General features: G+C 47.0%; 1 protein-coding gene across 1 annotated transcript in view; it reads right to left on the minus strand.

The window, feature by feature from the left end:
• The window catches only part of LOC144945860 (tropomodulin-1-like), a 33,314-nt gene extending 28,457 nt beyond the window's left edge, over window positions 1–4,857 (minus strand). Inside the window, exon 1 of the mRNA XM_078874454.1 lies at window positions 4,698–4,857. The gene's annotated coding sequence lies outside the window, so the exon portion shown is untranslated. The remainder of the gene's footprint in view (window positions 1–4,697) is intronic.
• Window positions 4,858–6,000: the final 1,143 nt, after the last annotated feature.

The following is a 6,000-nucleotide window of genomic DNA, read 5'->3' on the forward strand; positions in this document are numbered from 1 at the left end:
AATGACTTTGTCCCACCTATGAGATGTGGACTCGAGTCATGTGACTTGGACTCGAGTCAGACTCGAGTCATGAATTTGATGACTTGCGACTCGACTTGGACTTGCATAACAATGACTTTGTCCCACCTCTGGTACATTGTCAGTAGACCCCCCCATACGCAAGCGTACGCGTTTGGGTTACCCCCCCCCCTACCCCCCCTCCATGCGTACCGACTAAATGGATGGCCTCTTTGGCTGCGACCCCGCCGTACCAAAGCGCCGCGTTGTTTGTGTTTAACGCGGGGCGCTGAATGATGCGAGAAAGCTCAGACAGCAAAACAACATTTAGCACGCTCCACAGCGGACATTGCAAGGCTTTCAAATTTCACAGGTCGGTGCCATTTGCACGTAAGCAGAATTCTCGCCGGGGAGGGAGAAGGGCACGACTCAAAAATGCGAGCTGCGTTTGGCCGCTTGCGTGGCTGCGTGCCTCCACAACATTCACTTAGTGTTCAGTGTTCAAATCAAGATTGTTCAGTGTTGTTTAGGCTTCTCAATGACGCGAACAAAAGGGCTGGGAAATTAGCACGATACGACGATTCACAACACTCACGTGACGGTATTAGTCTTGTTGGAGATCTACCATATGATAATTTTATCACAGTTCAGAATTAGGTGCGGCTTGGATACATATGAACAAATGTGATATATTCGATAGTAGACTATCATAACATTTCTAACACTTAGTTTAAGCTTTAGTTAAAATTACATTTGGATCATGCTAAAGAATATTAAATTACGTGAATGAGTGTTTCAAATGAATCATGAATTTGTTAATAATTGTCACAGATAACAGATTTTTTTGTAGTAAATTGTAATGGTTCATATCTTGTTTAATTCTAACGAGTTGCTCCTGTGAGATCGTTACACCTATTTAAATAGCCGGGTTAGGTAACACGGTTATTCTGAATACCTAGATTTTATTCCAGAGTACTGTCCTGATGATGCTCGAGGCTGTTGCAAGTGAAAAGTTGTAGGCATTTGCAACATTTGGTGGCGAGAATTCGTCTTCAGCTCGCCAGCGTGAACTGAAACAACAATGATTGGCGCCGTGAAACGCTTGTACACGTGGTGCGTGATGGGGGGTGTTAATGACGTTAATTTGGCCAGAGTCATTAGGTTGGCGAACGCAAAAATATTTTTTTATTCTTATTTAGAACTTTTGGTATCCGTACCATTCTTATGGCGCAATGCTATTATTCATGCGCCGGTTCACATACTGATATAGTCCACCAGGACACATTACAAATGTACATTTTCCTCGGCTCAGGGTTAGGATTAGGGTTTGAACATAGGTGCATGCACAGCCCTTTTGTCAACTCACTCCCCAACACCTACGGGGGTTATTTGACCATACTTCACCATCCTGGTCAGGGCAGGTTGAAGGTGGGGTGCATTGACATGGGAGCATAGCACGGTAAAACAATGGCTTTACCACATTGCCCTCTGCGAAATGAAATAAATCCCACTGGATGGAAATTATATTATGAATGGATCTTCTGCGGTTTGGGGTGCGAGTTAGCGTCCTCGTGCACGAGAGCAGCATAACCACTTTGAATAATAGCCACTTAGACGCCACAAGTGTCCGTGTCATCGATTGGCAGAGAACATTACATCTATTTCTTATCAACATAGCACCATACGGGACTTAACTCTGCACTCTACAAAGTAGAGCTGGGACCGTTCGACAATTAAGTCGATTGCTGTGGTCAATTAGTTTAAAATTGGTGGATTCCCGGACATTCTGCTACCAGGTGGGAAATCTTCTTCAAGGCATGGCCAAGTTGGTTGCGGCCGATGATATCACCAGGCTTTGCCCATCACCTTCCGTTCAGCGGCACACCACCAGTAAGAGGCGAGGCTTTAATATTTTTTTCACCAAATGTTTTCTTTTCACGTGATTCGTGAAATCAATTGAGCGGAGTAAGGGAATTAAATAATTCTCAGAGGGGCCCTGCTCAAATTCAAACGCCCGTGGCAAACGGATGAGCAACACGTCCTGGAAGAAAAAAAGTCAGCAAGCGCTTTTGCAGCAGCAGCAGCATCATCAGCATCATCAGCGCACGTCTCGCGAGACGGACGTATATAGAGGGGGCGTTAAATATAGAACGAGTGCGAGGGCCGAGAAGGGTACACAGGCCTCGCATTCCTCGAGCAGGCACTTGACGAGCAAAGCCCTCTCTTCTCCTGCCCTGCAACTCCACGTGTCCATCACTCCGCCATGCAGCAACTGTTTGCGTTTTAAATCTAGATTTGAAGCTTTCGTGACTGCAAGTATTCCTATTCTTAGGTTTTGTCGGTAAAGTCACGTAGGTAAAAAATTAAAATTAAAATTAATAAAAGTAAAATAAAAATAAAATAAAAATCACGACGTTTCGGAGGCAACACAAGCTTCCGTCTTCAGGTGGAACCGTCACAGCACGATAGCTGTATCAAGTAAATGAGAGATTCCAAGGGATACTACCCCGTATATATTTAGATAAGATAGATAGATACACGGTCACTGCAGAGGGTGGCCCATATTGTCTTGTCCCTTCAAATTAATTGGCCCCTAACATTTTTTTGTTCCCTTTGCACATTAATCTCTGTTTTAAGCAAACCTTACTTTAAAAATAAAGCTGTAGAGAAGTAAATGGGGGGGGGGGGGTATCACAAGACATCTGGACCATCCTGTCCACTAACAAACCCCCAACTCGCTTCTTGTAACTTCCACCGTGCCTGCAAGTAAATATTGAGCCCCATACACAATAACAAGGGCACGTGCGGGCATACTTTACAAAAGCAAGTCACGAGGTATAGCCGTGTTGAGTTCCTTCCATATATATTTATTTCTTTGTGTGTGCGTGTGTGTTTTTGCCCACATTATCGTCACTTGCAATGCACGCATGGAAAGTTTGGCTGTGTTTATGTGTGTGCTCGCTTTGCCGTGGTGGTGGCAGCAGGAGCTAGCGAGGCTACAGTGCCCTTGGTTTTCCTTTTCTATTTTTTGACATCGCTGTTAAAATTGTACCGTCGAGGATCGGTCGTGTCAAGAGAAGTTGTCCACTTTGAACCTATTTCTGATGTCCCTTAAAATATAATTTGTTTGATCCACACACTAGGGGGCGGAGATTCTCGCATGCTCAGCGACATGCCCAATGTTTGGCATTCAAACAGAATATGTTTAGTTTTTAATCCCAGAGCTGGGATTTATAAGATTAAATGAACACCCACATTTAATGTGATGGAGGGTTTTTTGTTGTTGTTGTTAACAGTCATTAGTGCATGGGCTGAGACCACCAACTCGCAACGTTTGGAAACCCCGGTTTAACAATAACTTATTAAGACTAACTTATTGACCAGGGAAAGCCACTCCTAGTCTGAAGACTGTTTCAGGATAATTCTTCATAACCAGGGAAAGCCACTCCTAGTCCGAAGACTGTTTCAGGATAATTCTACATTAGGATGTTTGACCAACACCAAATTACATTCTATGTCTTCAGCTGTGGGAGGAAACCGGAGAATCGGGAGGAAAACCATGCAGAACGAAACGGACAAACTCCACACAGCTGCCCCGAGGCAGGCATTGAACCCAGGTCCTTCTTGTTGCGAGGCACAGGTGTTACCACTGGGCCCATCCTGCAACGACGCATCGATTGCTCAAAAAAGTAAATGGCCTCGAGCAAGACAAAGTCACCCCTTGTCAACATTGTTCAGGACCGTATTTTTTTCTCAGCCGCGCCACGTTCTCAGTAGGACCTCTCTATAAGCTCCAGATCCCCAGAGATCCTCCCGTCCAATAAGTCTCAACTCCACATCTGCCCCCGGCTTGCCACAATCCCAGAAGCTCGCTTGAAGCTCCCAGTGTTCGGTTGCGTAACATTTCCCCGAGGAATCTCGCCCGCCCGCTCCCCCCCGAATCAATTAAAATCAGTGCGAATCACGGAAAAAAAACTTCACGTAAGTAAATGCACGTTACGCAACCGAATACGGCTCCCCTCGCCCCCCTAGAGGTGTGTTGCAAATAAACACCGTAAGTGAAAGGAGACCGCTGAGTTTGGCGTGTGAGTGCAAGTTAAGTTTTTATATCCGATAAAATCTCCACTCCCGACAATCCATGCTCTGCTGTCCATCCACCTCCCTTTGGATTCAACTCTGAACTGCCAGCTCTGTGACCTTACTCAACTCCCTTCTAATCCCAGGTCCCTCCATCCCCTCAAGCTCCCATAATCCCAGATGCCCTCATTCCAGCTCCCCGTCCCTGAATCCCATCTTCCCAGCTCCCTTCAACTCCACAACCTCCCTCGGCCCAGCTCCTTTCTGCCCCCCACCACATCTAACCTCCCTTCAAACTCAACCTCTCTGCAACGCCACCAGCTTGGACCCAGTGCCCGTTAACCCCACACAGACAGCTCCCCCTCCAACTCCACATCGCCCCTCCAAGTTGCCCTTCAGTAACGTCTCGCTTCGGTCTCAACTCGTCGTAAGTTGCCAGCAACCCAGGTAAGACCCCCCCCCCCACCCCCAGTGTCCCCTTCAACTCTACCAATATCCCTTTAAACAAAACCCAAAACTCCACAGCTCCCCTCTGATGGCTTTGCTCTGACGGGAGTCCATGCAACTCACGGCTTGGGAAGGAGCGAGAGAGAGAGACGGGGAGATTGATACCCGGGACTCACTGCTGCTGATGATGATGGCGACGATGTTACTCCTGCTGCTGCCAAAGCTGTAGTCCCTCCTGTTGCTGTAGTTGCTGCTGCTGCTGCCGCTGCTGCTGTAGCCGTGACCTCGGCAAAGTCTCCCCGCGGTCTCCACTCCCCTCCTCCTCCTCCTCTCCCATCTCACGTCACTCGCTTGCCAGTCCCCGCCCCCGACTACCATGGCAGCCGCAATGAATAACAACCCACAGAGCCACCACCACTAACCAGCACGAGCTGGGGAGATGCGAGTACGCCCCGTGTCCACTGCGCAGCGATGTGGCACTAGAGATGTTATTGTTGATGTCCGTGACAAACGCCGGTCTCTCTCACCCCCCCCACCCCATCTCTCTCGCTCGCCCTCTGTTGGCTTGAGGTGTTCATGGCGGAGGAATTCATGGCCACCCACAGGCCCCCCACTGAGTCACATTGAGCCCTGCAGACTCGATAAATGGCCTGAAATCAAATGTTTCCCTCTGGATACTGCAAAGTATGATCTTGTGTTTTGATTTGAAAAATGTTGATACTCCTACTGATTCATAATCAAAGTTTTTGGGTTAGATCGCGTTTTTTTTATAAATGTGTCGTAACCCTCCACCACCCGACACGGCCAATCAGCAAAAAAGTGTCACGTTGACAAAAGACAAATAGTTCACTGCTTTAGGCCACCGGTGTGTTGAAGCGTGAAACCACAACATGTTTTCTTGTTCATGTTTTTGTTTGTTGCGGTTGCACCCGATTCATAAGCCGAATGGCTCACAGGGCTATACCTCTTCTTGGTTCTTTCGGTAAAGTCACGTAGAAGGGAAGTAATAAAATAATAAAAATAAAACATAGGGCTATACCTAATAAATGCAACTGAAACTGATATTTCGCTCGTCGGCTCCACCCGTAGTGGCACAACTTGCGAGTGGTTCCGATTTCTCGATGTGGCCAATGACAATTAATTACGTGGTAAAACATCGGAAACGAGAGGGACGTCAAATTGCTCTTTTCAAATGGTTGTCACGTGACAATGAATTATGTCATAAACATTTTTGCTCTCAGCCATAAAAATACATCGGTACTTACAAAGTTGGTTGCTACCTTAGGGGCCGTCCATAAATGACGTCACGCGATTTTGGACGAATTTTGACCCCCCCCCCTCGTCACACGGCGTTACAAAAAGTCAGACCCCCCCTCAAATATGACGTCACAAAGCTCTGCCCCCCCCCCCAAAATAAAACATGCTTCAAATCGCTTTAAACTATTGTCATTGTAGTGCGTATTTAATGTGGCGCTGCAC

Source organism: Lampetra fluviatilis, chromosome 39 (assembly GCF_964198595.1).
Source record: "Lampetra fluviatilis chromosome 39, kcLamFluv1.1, whole genome shotgun sequence".
Classification (NCBI taxonomy): domain Eukaryota; kingdom Metazoa; phylum Chordata; class Hyperoartia; order Petromyzontiformes; family Petromyzontidae; genus Lampetra; species Lampetra fluviatilis.